Here is a 22114-nt window from a genome sequence, read left to right on the forward strand (position 1 = left end):
CTTTGCACGGGTCCCAAATCACTTTCTGAATCCAGGAGCTGTAGAACTGGTTCAGTTTATAGTGTTGCATTTAAAGGGCGCAGGTATCATTAGTGCAGCAGGTACAGTGGTTCCAAAGTTAGGGACTGTGAGAAGCTCTCTTCACCACGATGATGGCTGTCGTTTACCACAGAGCAATGGGTAGGTGAGACATTATTATTGCATGACTTGAGAGCCCACAGTAACCTTGCTAAGTCACTGTACGGTTCCCCTTACTTACACACTTTAATGAACATGTAAAAAACAAAAGTAGCTCTGAAACCTGAAGAGCCTGTAAACTTCACAGGGTAAAACTTTGGTTCTGCCCTTTGGTGTCAATCAGGCTCCAAGACTTCAAATTATTGTATACGCTAGCTAGCCACTGTGTTTGGACAATAAAAGGCATGCCTTGGGCGGAGGGTGGGGGGTTACGAACATTTTCCAAAACAAATAATTCAGTTTAGCTTTTTTCTTTTAAAACAAAAGTATTTTAAAGAAAGTTTCCTTTGATTTAAGCAAACAAACTCAAGCACATAAAAGGCAGAATGCACGTGACTACCTCTTCCCTTCTTCCTTGTCCCTGGCCAGAGAGCACCAGAGAGTCTCGCTGAGAAGCTATGGGAAATGAAAACAAAGAGGGGTTGACATGGTTACAGGGGCAGGGTGATAACGAGGGGAAGACATGGCAGAGGCACTTGATGTACAGCCGGGTCACCAAAGGTTGGCTCCAGAGTCCTGCTAATTTCCCGACCTAAGGCGCGCTTCATTAACCAAGCCTTGAGACACAGCGTCTGTGTGTGTCCAGCAGAGAGGGTGCTCGTTATCCACACAGGGAGCGAAAGATATGGATCTCTTAATAATTGTTGGGGCCAGTTCAGTTTTTTAATTAAAACAAACAAAAAACTTATCTTACAGAAGAATGACATTTAACATATTTTCTCCACCCCTTTGTGTCTGAACTTGCCATAGAAAGACCACACAGGTTGCAGACAGCTGTCTTGCGCGTCGTCTTGTCACCTATAGCTAATGGCACGATTAATACTTATAGGCCTCCGTAAGACAGCTTGACACAAAACAGCCTGTATTCATTTTGAACTCTTGTCTTTGAGCCGCAAGAAAAATGCCGCCTGACCTGCTGAGTAAATGTGAATAAAATGAATGTCATTTGAGGAGAAAACTCGAATCGCAGAAAAAGATAATTATCAGCAGTGAAGAACACCGCTGGTGTTTTATTTTGTTTTTCCCCTTAATTGTGTTCTGAATTGGGTGAGCCTTTTGAACATCAGTCAAGATGTCATTTAGCATAGTATACGCTTATATTCAAGCAGCTAGGTCGGCAGTGAAGTAAAATGAAAGCGTTTCTGGTTGTCGGAGGCATAACATGCAAGGGAAAGCACAGCGTGCAAAGTTTATAATAGAACCATCTGAAAGAGACGGCTTTAAAAGCATTGCCTTTTGGAAGCTTCCCGTCAGCGCTTTTTCGCTGTAAATTGAAGGTGGGGAGTATGTTCAGCGCTTCGTGTTAATGAAATAAAAATGACGGAATGGCAACGTAAAAAGAAAACATTACCCAGTGCCATTTACCTTGCTTGCTGTTGCCGACCGCTCTTCTTCATGCATCGCTGCTCCTGGGGTCTGCTGCTGAGCAGTGAGGGCGGGGAGGGGTGAGTCCCGGACGGAACAATGCTTGAAGGCATTAGGGCTGCTGTATGAAAGTGTGGAGCGGAGAGTGGAGGTTTAAACGTGCGTTCGGCGGCCGGGATGCATGCGCATGTTAATGCGCACTATTTTTAAAATAAACACTTACGCTGTGTACGCGTAAGAATACTGAAGTTAGGCAGTGCTGCTTCCGGAATGAACGGAAGTTACGTATGGCATGAAGAGCCAATAATAAGGCTGATAACTAAAAAAATGCACAAGTTAACTAATGGCAAGCAGAGAGACATTACCCAGCCATAGGCGGAGTTTCACCACCCATATAGATCACTAGATGTCTCGGAGAGACCGCGCATTCGCGCTGCCTGCGCGAGACCTAAAAAACACGGCTGAGACGGGCAAATCATGTAGCATCTGAAACAAACTGCATAGAATCGAAGGGAGGAGGTGGCTCAACATATAAGGCTGCCGACTTTGGAGCTGGAGAACAGGGTTTGAGCCTCGGGCTGGGCCTGGCTATCACCCGTTGCTAGAAGTAAATAAAAAATATATGTACTGGGAAACGCACTCACCAGAGCGGGTAATATTTCAACTCTAACAATATCACACGGTTGTACTTCCCTGAAAGAAAAAAAAAATCAAGGTACAAGCTGTAATATTTGAACTCCGACAATATCACACGCTTGACTCCACCTAACGCACATCACGTGGTTGACTTCAACTAACGCGCTTCCCTAAAAGTAAATAAAAAAATCGAGGCACAAGCGGTAATATTTCAACTCTAAGAATATCACGCGCTTGACTCCAACTAACGCGCTTCTCTGAAAGTAAACAAAAAAAGCAAATCACATTTAAAAAAAGAGATTCCCGATAAACAACAAACCCCCCAAAAATGCATTCATACCAGTAAAGGGGTCAATAGCCATAGGTGTGCCCAACAGGGAAAAAGGAGGGACATAAAACACGCTTACCCAATAGCAAGCAGGACATTTTGAAAGACACACTCAAAAACAAATAGGAAAACGGAGGCTGGGACTCCCCCACTAAAGCATATACTGCATGTCTCAACGAGACAGCGCATGCGCTGCCTGGGCGAGACTTAAAAATGGCATTGGCAATCACCCCTTTCCACCATACACTCCTCTGTGTCAGATGCCACAAGGCTCCAATTTTTACCTGCGTCAGCTGATGCAGGCCCTCCTTACAAAATTTCAATCAATCCCCGGGGAGGCCACACATCTGTTTTCCTGGGTTTCTCTCTGTGCTGTGTATAAACAGGCCACTCCCCTGCTGCCTATTCTTAAGTCTCCATTTTAGCTTCTGCTGGTGGAACAGCAGCTTCCATACAAGATTCTGGGGGATGTGGTACAGCTCGGGGTCAAGGGAAGTCACATGGAAAGTTGATGGGAACTAGAGTGTTGGTGGCAAGGCTTGGGCCACAGCTACCTTGGATCGATGTGAAATGGAACTAGAGTTGAATTGGACAAAGGACATCTTAGAATGACATACCTCCCAAGTTTTCTTTTCCATTTCAGTTACTCTTGACACACAGAGACCACTGAGGTCAATAGGAGTCTTCTCTGCAGCATGCAGTTAATGCAGCTTCTGACAGTCACAATCACTCCCAGTTTCTCCTTCGCAGCACAAATGGTTTCAAGGCACTAATAATGCGTAAATAAGGCATTTTTAGGGTGGTGATGCGGACCATCACACTAAAATGCGTTAGTCTAACCCCTGATGTGTGGTACTTTGCAGGGCTGTGTATATAAACACATTAATTTGGGTCCTTTTTTGAGGCTTAGAATTTTTTTTAACTACAGGTTTCTATACATGCTATTAAGTGATTGCTATGAAGTGACAAACGCTCAGTTCATCAAAAAGCTTATTGGCGAAACACTATCTGGATTTAGTTGCCATTACGGAGATTCTCCAACCATATACGTGACGTATTTAATCAAATTATCCCCCAACCTATACTTTAAAAGAAGCTCAATGCTATCTTAAGAGAGGCGATGGTCGAGGTTTTCTGGTCACAAATGGGTTAGTCCACAAACTCTGATTCTTTTGTTAATACTAAATCCCTTGAGTGAGTAATGCTGCATATGATCTGTTAGATTTGTCATTGGCTCAACAGTGTAGTATTGACTCACAGTTCATCAATATGGATGACGCAAACCTTCACTTCAATTTCCTGTGATACCTTTAACAGCAAATGTTGTGTATTTATTGTTTGAAACTTTATATACTGCTACCTACTCATTTGAAAGGACATGTTTAGTACTTTATTCGCTCTAATTTAACCAATGATCAGTCATATAATCCATTCCCAAGAAGCTGGTGTGATAATTCCAGTCTTCCAATTCTTTAGCACAGCTATCAACTTTGAAGTTGCATCTTGCCCAGGAGCAAATGTAGGAACTGGAAAGCTATTTCTGCAGATTGTTAAGATAACTGTACATTGGAGAAAGCACCTGGGACGTACTTTACAGCTGACCCTCAGACCGTTTTGAATTAATATTTTGAGCTACTGAATTCAGCGACTAACCACTTAGCCATGGTAACCAACAAGCCTAGTAAAAACAACTCACCACTCCAACAGTTGGTTTTCCCAAGATTTATCAGCATTACACATTTCGTTCCCGGTGCTGAACATTGTTAGAGGCTTAATTTTGATCCCGCTTTCCAAGCTGAGTGACAGAAAATCAATTACGTTTGTAACTGCTCCAGTAAAAAAAACTAAAAAACTATTTTCCGCTCTCTTAATCTTTGTGCAGCAATTTTTGCAGTTATTATGGTGCTGATCGATCCTCCAAGGTAGGCGGATAAGTGGATTTGTTTTTAACATAACATTATCGCAATTCGGGCATCCTTTTTAAGATTCTAATAGGTCTTTAGACTTTGGGCACTCTCCTGCCTATGCTACTCTCTTGCATGAGTTCTTCCTGTATGTTCTGATAAATTTGCATTGCTGATTTCAACTAGTAAATTGATTGATTCTGTTTTAGGAGATTTACAAAGAGTCCTTAGACTATGGTACTGCACTTGTTATACTGTAGGGATGTTGTCTATGTGGTGCAAAGATCATGGGGAAAAAAGCTCTTATTTCCCAGGTTAGTGAATAAAATTCACACATGCATTAATGACAGGATGATCAGCACACACTGTATCCAATAATTTAAATTGAACATCAAAATTAGTCTTTCACATTCAAAATAGTGACAAATGGTTTCATGGAGACATTTTGTTAAATTTTGAAATCCTTTATTCTTTTTAAATCTTCAAAATGTAGCCCACATGTTTCATCCCATCTCGGGACTTCTTCAGGGCTTGATCACATAAAATGGATTCCTATTTGTCATACATCGTCTCTGATGTGTAAAAAAATAAAATCTCTTGCTCTTCTTATCAAGATGATGGCTGCCAGTTCCAAAATTTCAATAAACTTTGTCAAGGTGATTCAGGCCAATGTCGGCCACCGCATCTAGTGCCAGCGGTACTCAGTGGAGACAGACTGTCTGCATGCGTAATCTCCGTATATGGTATCAAACCATATACGTAAACCACACGTGGAGGCAGTCTGGGACTGACAGCCATCATCTTGATAAGAAGAGCAAGAGATTTCATCCTTCTAAACTCCAGCTGGTCGGCAGAAGTTATTAGACCGATTCCATCTTTTTTGCACAACCCGTGGTCTCAAGATAAACACTGCTAAAACGAAGTTTATGGCTTTTAATTCTTGTAAACACCTTAGAACTAGCCTTATTTTAGATAGAACTCAGCTAGAGAGAGTCAAAACCTTTGATTATTTGGGGGTTCGACTCTCTGATAAGATGAATTGGAGATATCATCTGGACAAAATGTTACTAAATCACAAGCGTGTGGCAGGAGCGATCAGGAAAACACAAAGCTTATCAAAAAGCAAACCGGTCCCTCCTGCCCTGGCGGTTTATGAGAGCAAAGCAGTGAGCTCGGCCCTATATGGTGCGGAGCTCTGGGGCTTTGACAATACAGATGATATTTCGAAGTCCGAACACAAATTCTACAGAGAGTTAGTTTCACTCCCCATTAGTACTCCCCTGAGACCAATTTTATATGATATGGGTAGGCGCTCTTTTAGTGATATCGCCAGGTCCCGTCCCCTGTTTTTTTGGGCACATCTCCGGTGGAGACAGGAGCTTTCTGGGTATGTAGCCGCACTTTCAGAGGTATTGTCATTAGATATGGGCAATAAAGTCAAATGGTTGGTGAACCTTAAGAAATTGCTAACTGATCTAGGGCTGTCCGGGACATGGGCAAGCCAGATCCCTCCTCCAAAAGAGGATCTTAAACTGCTTTATTGGAACTGGGTAGCGGAACGGGAACTGAGAACCCTCCATTTGGGGAAATTAACTGAGGAGTATTTTTCCCATAAACAATATAGCTGTTACGAACCATACATGGACTTTATTCAAGTGCCAAGAGATAGAACCTTGTACATTCAATTCAGATTAGGTTCTTTACCCTTAAATTAGTTTACAGCTAAATGGAATCCACCAAAATCCTCTCTACTATCATGCCCATGCTGCCCTGCCCCAGAGGAAAGCATTGCCCATTTTCTTTTTGCCTGCCCTGCATATAAACCGGCAAGGGCTAGATGGTTAAAACCAGTCTGCAGAAACCTTGGAACAACAAAGCATCTGGCCGCCCTACGAATTCTAAAAACAGATGGCACGCCATCACTGGTTTGTGGGGTGGCCAAGTTCTTAGGCTGTGCATGGAATAAGCGTAAAAAAATACTAAAAGAAAAATAAGTTTTGCGAAGTGAATGTTTTATTGCTAAACTGGAATTTCACTACTTTGCGAAATAATGCTTCTAGATGGAGCAACTCAACTAATAATTTTAAACTTATATCTAATTTCTCTTTTGATACAATTGCTGTGTCCCGTGTTTAAAGATGCAGGATGATCCTCTCTTAAAATTGTATCTAATGAACAAATCAATTTTTACTTTTTTGTAAAAATTTTTAATCTTATATTAATAGCAACAAGAAGAAAAATGATTTACTCACATTTAGTAGCACTGTTACATCATTAGTCAGAAGAGTGTATGTACTTATTCTATGTATTGCTCATTAGGATTCATGATGGCACAATGCATTTTACGTTTTTACATGATGTAGGTTCTGTTGCACATTATGTCCTGCGCATTATACCGGGGCATCTAATAATATTTTGCATTATTCATATTTAACTGCTATAGACCACGTAGTTACTTTATGCATTGTTTACAGGGACATATAATAGCACAATGCACTTTCTGTACCTATATGATGCAGGGTACTCTGTTCATTTCGTACTGTACCCTATATTGGGATATGCATTAGCACTTTTTGTATATAAAAGTTATATGCTATTTTGCTTATTTGCACTATATATCATGCAAACCTGTACTGTACTTGATCTATTCATTGAGTATGATCGTTTGCTGTTTTAAATTTGTCTGTACATTCTCCTTTTCTTTTTTAATTGTGATGGTTGTTTTTTTCTCTTTTAAAATGCTTTTATGGTGATATACTTTGCACCGAATAAAGCTTGCTTTGACTTGACTTGACCTTCTACACACCAGAGACGATGTATCACAAACAGAAATCAATTTTATGTGATCAAGCCCTGAAGAAGTCCCGAGACGGGACGAAACACGTTGGCTACGTTTTGAAGATTTAAAAAGAATAAAGTATTTGATTCTGCCTTAGGTCCTCTGCCTCCTAGGTTTCACAAGCAACATGTATTATTACATTCTTGTTAGTCAGTCAAAGTGGCTTTATTTCGATACAAAAAATATCTTTAAAAGCTTTACAGAAGTAAGATACATTACAGAATTAAAATCTATAAAAACATAGACAATAAATAACTAAAAAGGTCAAATCACAGAGACCATAATTAAACAATTAGTAAAAGCCATTTTGTCCTAATACGCCATGCCCAGCTTAAATATTTGGCTAAGCCACAAACAAAAAGCAGCCGAGTATCTGAACTTAAAATTCGCAGGGCCACGCTACATTGTCGAGTGCCCAGCTCCCTACACAGTGGTTTAAGCCACCTGGAGCGGGGCGCTTTATAGGCTGGGCATACAAACAAAAAATGAGGGATCGATTCTATCTCCAATGGGCAAAAGGGACAGTAAGGTGTAGTTTGGGCCGGTGGTTTCCACCGGGCGGTCAATGATCTCACCGGCAGCACACCAACTCTAAATTTAAAAAACAAAGCTCTGTCCCTGGGAATTGTAATAAAGTCCAAGTAGTGTTCCCGCAGTGCCATGTCCTTCACAAGCAGGAAATCCCTAGAGGCATGTCACAAACTGGGATCAGTATTTCTTTTGCTTGTTGCCCAAGACCAATATAAGTTCTTCAAAACTGATTTCGGAGGGGCAGACCGAGAATGCCAAGCCCCTTCAAGGCCAAGCTCGGTCAGCAAACTTTTCACATCCCTTAACCACCTTATTTTTGCCCATCCAGACAAGCCTAAAATCTCCTTTAGGCCTTCAGCATAACTGGCCAGTTCCGGGACCCTCCACAGGCGGGCCCACAATAGAAGAGGGCGCAGCCTAGCCTGATCCTGGATGGGACGGCACCCCATGTCCAGCAGAAGGGGGAGAGTAGGAGTGCTCTTGGGAAGGGACATCAAGTCCCTCAGAAAGTTGTTCTCTGAGCACACCAACTGACTCATATTGTGGGCACCCCATTACTCTGCTCCGTAAAGTGCCGTGCTGACGGCTCTGGCAGCATAAATATCAAGCACCGGGGCGATAGGTTTCATAGAGGATGCTTTCTGCTCCTTCAGAAGAGCACCCACCACCCTTTTGTGGCTTAAGATCATTTTAAGGAGATGACTGTCCCACTTCATGGTGTCAAGGAGGCGTATGCCATAAAAAGTCAAATTCCTTGACCCTTTCCAAGGGAGCCATATTAAGCACTGGGGGTCGACCAAGTTTTTTAGGAGGGTTCAAGACAAGAAACTTGGTCTTATCAGTATTAATCTTTAGACCTGTTAACTTACAGAATTGGTCAAAGCCATCCAAGAGACTCTGAAGGCCAACCGGGGCCTTGGAGATTAGCAGGGTGTCATCGGCAAATAACAGGGTTGGTATCTTCCTCCCTGCCAATGATGGTGAATCAGCTTGAATTTTAAGGAGGTGGTCCACAACTCCGTTTATATAAAGTGAGAAGAGTGTGGGTGCGAGGACGCACCCCAGGCGCACACCTCTATTGACTTTGATGCGAGCGGTCCTTTGACCCTGGGTTCCCCACCTCACCTGCGCATAGTTATTCTTGTGAAGTTTTATTATTAGGCACAGTAGGTATGAGGGCATACCTAATTTTACCAAAACCCGCCACAGGCGCTCCCGGGGTACTAGGTCAAAGGCAGTCCGCAGATCGATAAATGCCAAATACAGACTGCCTTTGCCTATAACTACCACCTTCCAATAGATCATTAGCAGTCGAAATGACTGTTCGATGGTCCCGGTACCAGCCCTGAAGCCAGCTTGAAAGACGAGTCTATCAAGCTTATGGGGCGATAATTAGATGGGTCATCCCGAGACCCTTTCTTGAAGATCGGGACGACCTCTGCACCCATCCACGACTCTGGGAGTGAAGCTCCTTGCCTAGATGCATGTCTATCTTGATGGGTATGTTGCCTATAATTGCCATGCTCAGCCATCCAACATGGGGAGAGCCAGTGGTGGAATGGTGATATTGCTCTCTGTGAGGTTACCGGTTCGAGTAAAAATCCACCGGACCGTCGGTCTGCACTCTCAGTTGTTGTGGTTACAACACAGGAATGGGCGAAATGTTTTAGTTATAAACCACTACAACAATGTCTTTAACCACTCAAAAACAGATATGGTTGATGAACTTGAAGCGGAGGTGGAAAGGTTATATGGGCGCAGTGATGTGTCTTTTGATATTTTGTGGGGCGGAGATTTCAACATTCACATGTGCCCATTTGTTGGCAAAAGGGTGTGTGGGCATGGGGATGAGGTGGGGGAAGATCAGACCCATTTTTTACATTCGGTTTATGGGGAATCCCTAAACACTCTTATGTTTAAAATGGATTTATGCATTATGTTACCTGGCGTAGACAGTGAGGGCAATTCGGTACCGACCTTTATTGGTAGGAATTGTGCCACGGTTATCGACTACCTCATTGTCTCCTCCAGTATTACAGCTTTGTGTTCCTTACCCGTAATAGTAGACCCAGCCCTAAGCGATCATAACTGTCTAACAATGTATCTCTCCTTGTGGGGGGATAAAGTAAAGGCGTTACATGGTGCAGTGACAGATGTAGTTCCACATAGACCCAATGGCCCTAGAATTAAATGGGGTAGGCAAAATGAGGAACATTTACTATGTACCATTGTGTCTGCTTGTATAGATGAGGTGGAATGCTGTTTCGAACCCGAAAAGGATAATGCTGATATTCTAGCTAGTTTCGACATCATTAATAAAAACATTGCAGAAATCTTAACTGGAAGAAAACCAAAGGGCCCTAGGATTAACGGGGGATGGTTTAACAGGGAATGTACTAAATCCTTACAAAGACTCAAAGTTGCTCTTAAGGGTAAACCCAGAGATAAGGAAGCAGTTAAAACCCTCAGAAGGGAATACTCAATTCATCTGAGGGATAGGAAACAGGAACTAAGGGAAGAGGCCTGGAACAACCTGACTAAGGCAGTGGATCTTAAGGATACCAAGCTTTTCTGGTCCACTGTCAATAGTCCCTTCCTCCAAAATGAAGAAGTCCCGGTAATGTCTGCCCAGGTATCTGAGGAACAATGGGTGGCTCATTTTACTAGTATTTTTAACCCCGAAGGACTAGCTGTAGGGGGGGATAGGGAAACCCTGGCTTTTATCCCCATACCTCTTAATATCACAGTCTCTGAGGTGGATGCTGCCATCCGGGTCAGTAAGGGGGGAAAGGCGCCGGGCCCTGATGGGGTACCCGTTGACCTTTATAAAGCCGAGATTTCCATATGGAGCCCATTGTTAACAAAGGTTTTTAATGCTGCTGCAATGATTGCGGCCCCACAGACTTGGGGGGAATCAATCATTATCCCGGTGTATAAAAAAGGGGAGAGGGGTGAGGCAAAAAACTACCGCCCGATTTCTCTCCTCACTGCTTCCCTAAAAATTATGAGTAGGGTATTACTGAGTCGCCTGGAGGAATGGGTAGAAGATAAAGGGATCCTTGCGGATTCTCAGTACGGATTCCGCAAGGGGTTAGGCACCATAGAACAGTGCATTAATTTAGACCTTATCATATGCAAATATACACGGGCTAAACAAGGCTCGTTGTTTCTTTGCTTTGCCGACCTGACCAGTGCATTTGACTTGGTTGACCATGGCCTTCTGTGGTCAACCTTGTTGGACATGGGTGCTCCACAGGATATTATCTATTTCTTGGCCCAACTTTATAGGAATCTGACGGCTAAGATACGATACGGGCAATCGGGGGAGTGTACACCCAGTATTAAAGTAGGTTCTGGAATTAGGCAGGGATGCGTCCTTGCACCTCTTCTTTTCTCCCTTTTTATTAATGCAATCGAGTCGGAACTACGGACCATCAGTGCAGATGCACCGACTGCTGGCGGCCTTTCCATCCCAATATTGCTTTACGCGGATGACGCGGTTCTGCTCTCACAAACCCCTCTAGGGTTGCAAAAACTTATGAATAAATTTGCAGATTTTATTAATGGGAGAAAATTAAAAATTAATAATTCGAAAACTTTTATAATGCCCTGTGGGAAGAAAATTAAAAATTTAAGGCCCTTCACAGTTATGGACCAAACTATAAAAGTGGTGGACAAATTCTGTTATCTGGGTATCACTTTTAACAGTGGGGGGATGTGGACACCTGAAATGATTAATGTAAGAGCCAAAATGGCCAAGTGTTCTTTTGGCATATTTAGGTTTGCATCCAAGTTAGGCTCAAGACGGATACCAGACATGTTGTACCTATATCGCCATAAATGTGTTGCTCTGGCCCTATATGGCTCAGGAGTGTGGGGCCATTGTAATAACAACATGCTCCAGGTTGAGGAAAACAAATTTGTCAAAAAACTCCTGTGTTTACCATCTTCTGCCTCAACAAAGCTGATCCATCAGGAGGTTGGTTTAGAACATCTATCTGACTTGATCAGATTAAGACCCCTGTTAGTATGGAGATCTATATGGGCTAAGGAACAGACTGGTTTTACAAGAAAGATTATTTTAGATTGTCTTCACATGGACAAATGTTCCCGCATCCCCTGGCTTAACTATATTATCCGAACATTTAATGATGTTTTTAATCTCACGGTGCGTGATAACCCTTCTTGTGTTTTAGATATCCCGAAGAGTGAGATTAAACATGAATTTTTGAGGGTTAGCATGGTGAAGCGTAACGCAGCTACTGCTCAGTTCTCCTCACATGTTTTTTACGACAGATACACTAAGGAAGAAATGGGGCTTTCAGGATACCTTAAATTGGTTACTATCCGATCCCACCAATATGTATTGACAAGATTACGGATAGGGATTGTTCATTTGCTTGTTGCGTATCCTGTAATGAAGACCTATACTACTGCCCCCTGTCCGTGTGATGGGACCACAAAGCAAAGTACGGAGCATTTTTTATTGTTATGCCCTCTTTATCTCAACCTTCGAAAAGTATATCTGAAACCGCTTTTCAAAAAATATAATGTATCCACTATTGTATCGGCCATGGGGCTTTTATTTGGACTTAATTCACAGGACATCTGTTTTTTTACTGCTGTATATATTTTAAAATCGATACGCTTGAGGAAAAGCACCCTTTTTTGATATGTGATTAACTTAAAACCTGCTGTACCCTCATGTTTTATTACTTATGTATGTATGTACTTTTATGATTATTAATCAATGATCGAATAAAGTTTTTGAATTGAATTGAATTGCATTAAGCAGGGAAGCAATAAGAACCCCCCCACTCTCCTGGATTAAGACGAAAAAGGTCCCCAGGCAAACCATCCGGCCCTGCAGCTTTCATCGGCACAAGGGATTTAATAGAATGTTCAACTTCCCTAGCTGTAAAAGGGACTTTCACCCCTGGGTCAAGACAATCAGAAGAGGGTGGAAAAAAACAATCTGATTCATCCTCCATGTTCACAGTATAGAGGGAAGAAAGATGCTCAAACCAGGACTCCTCGGGGATGTTACAGGTAATGAGCGAATCTATGGGCCTGTGTTTAGCTCTAATTAGGTGCCAAAAACCCCTCGAATTTTTCTCTGTGCTTGCTGTTTTCAAGTCACTCCAAAACTTGTCCTCCCAGTCTTTCTTGGCGACCTGTTGGACTGACCTATACTTCTTCCGCGCAACCGATACTAATCCTCCATCCCCTGTCTTCACTGCCGTGATTAGTTCTCGCTTTGCTTCCCAACAGGGGGCGGAGTACCAGCCAGGATTACCCTTTGGGCGGGGCTCCCTCCGAACGTCATCCACTCGAGTGGGTATGGAAAAAAGGTCCCCTATTAATCTAGTGGTACTACTAAACAAGGAGGAAACCTCGTCAGCATTTAATGTAGCGGCTGATAACCTTGGTGTAATATTTGACATAATTGCCCTTATGCCCATGACCTTCTCCTCATCGAGGATAAACTTGTCCCATTTTAACCGCCTCCCACAATTTGAAGGGCAGACTTCTCCGGTCATCCTTGTGACAGGAGGGATTACACGGCTAATATTCTTGCACCATAGGGGAGTAAGACTCAAAGAGAGCAGATTATGGTCACTATCCGTGGATGCAACAACCTCCCATGTCTACCAAGTGGGACCAAAGACGGAAATCTAAGAGGATATAATCTATCCTAGATGTATGTCCTATCCTATTATAGGTATGTGCCCCTTTCTGGTCAGAGATGGATCTCCCATTGGTCGCCCTTAGGCCAAACTCCAAAGTGAGTGCATTTAGTTGGATTGCACGTTGGGACCATCTCTTAATTGGACTTATATTAAGAGGTGGAATACCTCTTTGGGTGTCCTCGCCTAGGGTGTCTAGGACATCATCCCCTGCAAGTGGCTCATACGTACAGTTAAAATCCCCCATGACTAGGATGTATGAGTTCGGGTTGCACTCCCTTAGCCCATCCTCCAGGGCCACTAGTGTCGGGGAAGGCAGACCTCCTTTTGGACCTCTAGTATAGATATTAAAGATCACCAGGGGGCTGCCACTGCGAGAACCCCTCATAGACAGTCTCATTAGGTCAGGGGAGTTAGTCTTAAGCTGCTTCACGTGTAAACCCGAGGAAAGTCTCACCCAGATAAGTAACCCACCTAACGGGCGCCCCCTTCCCGTAGTAGAAATACTTGCAGCAACATAAAAGGTCATATAACCCACTTTGTGCCGAGGTTCTATGGACCAAGTCTCCTGGAAGGCACAAATATCAAAGGATTCAATGAGAGAGTTCCAATCAGCCAGCTCTAAGTTATGGCTTATGCCCGCCACATTCCAGCTGATCACCTTAACCCCTTCGCTGCTAGGCCTTTTCCCCTCCTGTGCTAAGCCCTTTTTGGGCTATTTGAGGTAGTGCGCGCTTAGGCCCCTGTAACTTTTTGACCACATTAGGTATCCACGCCAAATTTGCGTCCTTTTCTTCCAACATCTTGGGGATTCTAAAGGTACCCAGGGTTTGTGGATTCTCCTAGAGGGTTCCCAGAAATTAGTCAAAATACAGCAATTTTTTTTTTTTTTTGTGAAAAATGTGAAAAACGGGCTGCAAATGAAAGCTTCTGGGTTTTTCTCTGCAAATGGTATCAAAAAAGGGTTTGTGGGGCTGAAATCACAATTTCTCCAGCTTTTAGGGAATGACAGAATTTTGTTAGAAAACCAACATTTTTTACACAGTTTTGGCATTTTTCTGGGACATACCCTATTTTTGCTATTTTTTGTGCTTTCAACCTCCTTCCAGTTAACGGTAGAAAAGGGTAACAAAACAATAATGGATCCTGGAAAGCTATACATTTTTGAAAAGTAGACAAAATTCTGAATTCAGCAAGGGGTCATTTGCGTAGATCCATCAAGGTTTCTTTATAGAAATTTACAGGCAAATATAGGAAAAATTAAAAATTTGTTGAAAAAAGCAGCCTTTTGAGTCAACGTTTTAACCTGTAACTTCTTCGAATTATGACATCTCTTTGAAAGCAATGTACCGTTACATCCGGTAGACCTTCCTGGTTGTGGGGACATATAGGACTTGTAGGTTCACCAAGAGCCCAACAAACCCAGAGTAGAAAAATGAGCAGCATTTTGTAATGTTTTTTCTTTTTGGTCCGGGTATATAGCAATTATTGTGGGAAAATGTATACATGGAAAAATCGGTATGAAAGTCACCTATGTATTTCTGAAATGGGAACAAATTACAGAGTTCAGAAACAGTGCATATTTGCACATTTTCGAAATTGGGAATACTCATATTTGCATGACAATTATTGGTCATTTTTCAAAATGACTTTTTTTTTACACAATGTCTTTCATTTGGAAGGGAGAAATGCATCAAAAATCAATAGGTAATAACAGTTGCTTTACAAATTTGAACTACCCTAAGTCTCCCGAGAAAAATGGTACCTCACTTGTGTGGGTAGGCATAGTGCCCACGACAGGAAGTGGCTCAAAACCTAAGGTGAACACACCACATTTTCACACTGAAAATTTACACTTTTTTTGCAAAGAGTCTAGCTGTAGTTTTTGAACCCTAGCCCTGCCGGCACCTAGGGAAACCTAGCAAACCTATACATTTTTGAAAACTAGACACCCAGGGGAATCCAGGATGGGGTGACTTGACTGCCTCCCACCATGGTCTGTTACCCAGAATCCCTTGCAAACGTAAAAAATTGACAAAAAAAACACATTTTCCCCACATTTCTGTGATGGAAAGTTCTGGAACCTGCGTGGATCCACAAATTTCCACCCACCCCGCGTTCCCCAAAGTCCTACGAGAAAAATGGTACCTCACTTGTGCGGGTCGGCCTAGTGCCCGCGACAGGAAACGGCGCAAAACGCAACGTGGTTTTGGAGTGAAAAATGACCCTTTTTTTGGCAAAGTGACTAGCTGTAGAGTTTGTACCCTAGCCCTGCCGGCACCTAGGGAAACCTAGCAAACCTATACATTTTTGAAAACTAGACACCCAGGGGAATCCAGGCTGGGGTGACTTGACTGCCTCCCACCATGGTCTGTTACCCAGAATCCCTTGCAAACGTAAAAAATTGACAAAAAAAACACATTTTCCCCACATTTCTGTGATGGAAAGGTCTGGAACCTGCGTGGATCCACAAATTTCCACCCACCCCGCGTTCCCCAAAGTCCTACGAGAAAAATGGTACCTCACTTGTGCGGGTCGGCCTAGTGCCCGCGACAGGAAACAGCGCAAAACGCAACGTGGTTTTGGAGTGAAAAATGACCCTTTTTTTGGCAAAGTGACTAGCTGTAGATTTTGTACCCTAGCCCTGCCGGCACCTAGGGAAACCTAGCAAACCTATACATTTCTGAAAACTAGACACCCAGGGGAATCCAGGATGGGGTGACTTGACTGCCTCCCACCATGGTTTGTTACCCAGAATCCCTTGCAAACGTAAAAAATTGACAAAAAAACACATTTTCCCCACATTTCTGTGATGGAAAGTTCTGGAATCTGCGTGGATCCACAAATTTCCACCCACCCCGCGTTCCCCAAAGTCCTACGAGAAAAATGGTACCTCACTTGTGCGGGTTGGCCTAGTGCCCGCGACAGGAAACGGCACAAAACGCAACGTGGTTTTGGAGTGAAAAATGACCCTTTTTTTGGCAAAGTGACTAGCTGTAGATTTTGTACCCTAGCCCTGCCGGCACCTAGGGAAACCTAGCAAACCTAAACATTTTTGAAAACTAGACACCCAGGGGAATCCAGGATGGGGTGACTTGACTGCCTCCCACCATGGTCTGTTACCCAGAATCCCTTGCAAACGTAAAAAATTGACAAAAAAAACACATTTTCCCCACATTTCTGTGATGGAAAGTTCTGGAATCTGCGTGGATCCACAAATTTCCACCCACCCTGCGTTCCCCAAAGTCCTACGAGAAAAATGGTACCTCACTTGTGCAGGTCGGCTTAGTGCCCGCGACAGGAAACGGCGCAAAACGCAACGTGGTTTTGCAGTGAAAAATGACCCTTTTTTTGGCAAAGTGACTAGCTGTAGATTTTGTACCCTAGCCCTGCCGGCACCTAGGGAAACCTAGCAAACCCACGCATTTCTGAAAACTAGACACCCGGCGGCTTCCAGGGAGGTATGGCTTGCGTGGATCCCCCAACGTTTCCTTACCCAGAATCCCCTGCAAACATCATTTTTTTGCTCAAAAAATCACTTTTTTCACACATTTTGGGGTGGGAAAGTAGTGGCATCACCGGGCTCACACAAATTTACCACCACCCAGCGTTCCCCCAGGTCTCCCGGTAAAAATGGTGCCTCACTTGTGTGGGAGGCCCAAGTACCCGCGGCAGGCAAGGGCCCCAAACGTAGTGAGGCGACATCAAGATGGCCTATCGCCAAACCACCTGGTTTTGCAAGGGGGGTCACTTTGGTTTTTGGCCCGGTGCGCGGCGGCCATCTAGGGAAACCTACCAAACCCAGGCATTTTTGAAAACTAGACACCCGGCGGCTTCCAGGGAGGTATGGCTTGCGTGGATCCCCCAACGTTTCCTTACCCAGAATCCCCTGCAAACCTCAATTTTTGCTCAAAAAATCACTTTTTTCACACATTTTGGGGTGGGAAAGTAGTGGCATCACCGGGCTCACACAAATTTACCACCACCCAGCGTTCCCCCAGGTCTCCCGGTAAAAATGGTGCCTCACTTGTGTGGGAGGCCCAAGTACCCGCGGCAGGCAAGGACAACAAACGTAGTGAGGCAACATCAACATTGCCTATCCCAAATGTCGCCTCACTACGTTTGTTGTCCTTGCCTGCCGCGGGTACTTGGGTGGTGGTAAATTTGTGTGAGCCCGGTGATGCCACTACTTTCCCACCCCAAAATGTTTGAAAAAAGTGATTTTTTGAGCAAAAAATGAGGTTTGCAGGGGATTCTGGGTAAGGAAACGTTGGGGGATCCACGCAAGCCATACCTCCCTGGAAGCCGCCGGGTGTCTAGTTTTCAAAAATGCCTGGGTTTGGTAGGTTTCCCTAGAAGGCCGCCGCGCACCGGGCCAAAAACCAAAGTGACCCCCCTTGCAAAACCAGGTGGTTTGGCGATAGGCCATCTTGATGTCGCCTCACTACGTTTGGGGCCCTTGCCTGCCGCGGGTACTTGGGCCTCCCACACAAGTGAGGCACCATTTTTACCGGGAGACCTGGGGGAACGCTGGGTGGTGGTAAATTTGTGTGAGCCCGGTGATGCCACTACTTTCCCACCCCAAAATGTGTGAAAAAAGTGATTTTTTGAGCAAAAAATGAGGTTTGCAGGGGATTCTGGGTAAGGAAACGTTGGGGGATCCACGCAAGCCATACCTCCCTGGAAGCCGCCGGGTGTGTAGTTTTCAAAAATGCCTGGGTTTGGTAGGTTTCCCTAGATGGCCGCCGCGCACCGGGCCAAAAACCAAAGTGACCCCCCTTGCAAAACCAGGTGGTTTGGCGATAGGCCATCTTGATGTCGCCTCACTACGTTTGGGGCCCTTGCCTGCCGAGGGTACTTGGGCCTCCCACACAAGTGAGGCACCATTTTTACCGGGAGACCTGGGGGAACGCTGGGTGGTGGTAAATTTGTGTGAGCCCGGTGATGCCACTACTTTCCCACCCCAAAATGTGTGAAAAAAGTGATTTTTTGAGCAAAAAATGAGGTTTGCAGGGGATTCTGGGTAAGGAAACGTTGGGGGATCCACGCAAGCCATACCTCCCTGGAAGCCGCCGGGTGTCTAGTTTTCAAAAATGCCTGGGTTTGGTAGGTTTCCCTAGATGGCCGCCGCGCACCGGGCCAAAAACCAAAGTGACCCCCCTTGCAAAACCAGGTGGTTTGGCGATAGGCCATCTTGATGTCGCCTCACTACGTTTGGGGCCCTTGCCTGCCGCGGGTACTTGGGCCTCCCACACAAGTGAGGCACCATTTTTACCGGGAGACCTGGGGGAACGCTGGGTGGTGGTAAATTTGTGTGAGCCCGGTGATGCCACTACTTTCCCACCCCAAAATGTGTGAAAAAAGTGATTTTTTGAGCAAAAATTGAGGTTTGCAGGGGATTCTGGGTAAGGAAACGTTGGGGGATCCACGCAAGCCATACCTCCCTGGAAGCCGCCGGGTGTCTAGTTTTCAAAAATGCCTGGGTTTGGTAGGTTTCCCTAGATGGCCGCCGCGCACCGGGCCAAAAACCAAAGTGACCCCCCTTGCAAAACCAGGTGGTTTGGCGATAGGCCATCTTGATGTCGCCTCACTACGTTTGGGGCCCTTGCCTGCCGCGGGTACTTGGGCCTCCCACACAAGTGAGGCACCATTTTTACCGGGAGACCTGGGGGAACGCTGGGTGGTGGTAAATTTGTGTGAGCCCGGTGATGCCACTACTTTCCCACCCCAAAATGTGTGAAAAAAGTGATTTTTTGAGCAAAAAATGAAGTTTGCAGGGGATTCTGGGTAAGGAAACGTTGGGGGATCCACGCAAGCCATACCTCCCTGGAAGCCGCCGGGTGTCTAGTTTTCAAAAATGCCTGGGTTTGGTAGGTTTCCCTAGATGGCCGCCGCGCACCGGGCCAAAAACCAAAGTGACCCCCCTTGCAAAACCAGGTGGTTTGGCGATAGGCCATCTTGATGTCGCCTCACTACGTTTGGGGCCCTTGCCTGCCGCGGGTACTTGGGCCTCCCACACAAGTGAGGCACCATTTTTACCGGGAGACCTGGGGGAACGCTGGGTGGTGGTAAATTTGTGTGAGCCCGGTGATGCCACTACTTTCCCACCCCAAAATGTGTGAAAAAAGTGATTTTTTGGGCAAAAAATGAGGATTGCAGGGGATTCCGGGTAAGGAAACGTTGGGGGATCCACGCAAGCCATACCTCCCTGGAAGCCGCCGGGTGTCTAGTTTTCAGAAATGCGTGGGTTGGAAAGGTTTCCCTAGATGGCCGCCGAGCCCTGGGCAAAAAACCAAAGTAACCCCCCTTGCAAAACCAGATTACCTGTTGTTACTACAGCGTGAGAATTTAGGAATAATACTGCAAAGAAAATGTGGCAGACAATTTGAGGTTTACAGGACAATGGGGATAAAAAATATTTTTCAAATCACTAGAGAGACATCACCATGAACTCCCAAGGGTTTTCGACAATATCTACAGTTGGTGGGTTATTCTTACATGGAAAGTGTACCTTGGCAGAGAAACAAAAGACAAAGATTCCTGCACAACCATCTATTCCTCAAACACACACACATACTGGTTGGATTTGGCACGAGGGCAAGTCATGGTTCAGTGTATTAAATTTTATTAACAAGAGATTTCACAAAAATGAAATGCACTGTCAATAATTAAATTCACAAAAAACCAAACCAATGACTTGCAGCTCGTGAGCTGTAAAGCCACGTCAAGGCACCAACCGCTTTACAGGCCATTCACACACCTTTCATACGTGATACAAACAAGACCATTCGCACCACCAGGTACAAAAGCAACACAGTACAAAAATCACCAAAAAGGGACAAGGTACACCCTGCTTCAGAAAGACAAATATTACTGCACAGTCATCTAACACGCAAGCACACACACATACTGGTTGGATTTGGCACGAGGGTGAGTGATGGTTCAGTAGATAAAATTGTATTACCAAGTGATTTCACAAAACATGAAATGCACTGGTAATAATTGAAAGGGCAAGAAACTGAACCATTGACTCACAGCTCGTGAGCTGTAAAGCCACGACAAGGCACCAACCTCTTTACAGGCCATTCATACACCTTTCATACGTGTGAGACATACAAAACCATTCACACCGCCAGCCGCGGGCCCATCACATAACAAAACTCACACCAGCACACAGCGCCATTCAAGGGCCCATCACTTTCACACGCCCACAATCCAGACACAGCAACTACACAGGCTGAAGGATTGCGTGGAGTGGCACTCAGCTAGCAGTGTGTGTAGTGACCAGCAGAAAGTCACTACTCACACACAGCCAGCCAAGCACCAGTCGACACACACCGCTAGCCAAACGCCAGTCCACGCACACCGCTAGCCAAGCGCCAGTCCAGGCACACCGCCATCCAATCGCCAGTCCAGGCACACCGGCAGCCAATCGCCAATCCACCTACACCGCCAGCCAAGCTCCAGTCCACGGACACCACCAGACAAGCACCATTCCACGCACACCGCCAGCCAAGCTCCAGTCCACACACACCACCAGAAAAGCTCCAGTCCACGGACACCACCAGCCAAGCTCCAGTCCACGGACACCACCAGCCAAACACCAGTCCGCACACACCACCAGTCCACACACACCGCCAGCCAAGTACCAGTGCACGCACACCGCCAGCCAAGCACCATTCCACGCACACCACCAGCCAAGCACCATTCCACGCACACCGCCAGCCAAGCACCATTCCACGCACACCACCAGCCACGCACCAGTCCACGCACACCGCCAGCCAAGCACCATTCCACGCACACCACCAGCCACGCACCAGTCCACGCACACCGCCAGTCCATGCACACCGCCAGTCCACGCACACCGTCAGCCAAGCACCATTCCACGCACACCACCAACCAAGTGCCAGTCCACACACACCAACAGCCAAGCGCAAGCCTACACACACCGCCATCACATTTTGGATTTTTTTAGAAAAAAATAAAAACACAAACAAATTGCAAATAGATACAAATCTTCTAACAGAAAATCAGCAACTAAATACATTGCACTAACACCAACCTTGAAACAGAATCATATTTTCCAAAGAATACAGACCAGGCAGTTCACTTTACCACTCATGAATCTTCCCAGAAGTTTTTACGCGTGTGGTACGCTCGGAAACAAGCAGAGAGACACAGTGCAGGATGAGAGGGACAATCGGGGCAGTACATACGACTCTCCTTCCGCAAACCTCTTCGCCAACAGACTCTACATCTCCTACTGGGAAAATCTTTTGCGGGTGTGGGAGGAATGTGATCTGGAAAGTGGCGTTCTTTCAATCTAGCAACATCCTCCACCAGTCCAACTCTAGGAACACTTGCCTGTTCCACTACAACAAGGCTGCCTATTACAGACTCCTGAAACTTAGCAAAAGTCATCTTTGACTCAGGGCAAGAATCCTGGAACACAACAAAAGCATTAAACATTGCCAAGTGGAAAAGATGGATAGCCAACTTCTTGTACCAAATGTAAGCCTTACGAAGAGCAGTGTAAGGTTCCAACCTCTGATCTACTCTGTCAACACCACCCATGTACCTATTATAG

Source organism: Triturus cristatus, chromosome 1_2, assembly GCF_964204655.1.
Source record: "Triturus cristatus chromosome 1_2, aTriCri1.1, whole genome shotgun sequence".
NCBI lineage: Eukaryota > Metazoa > Chordata > Amphibia > Caudata > Salamandridae > Triturus > Triturus cristatus.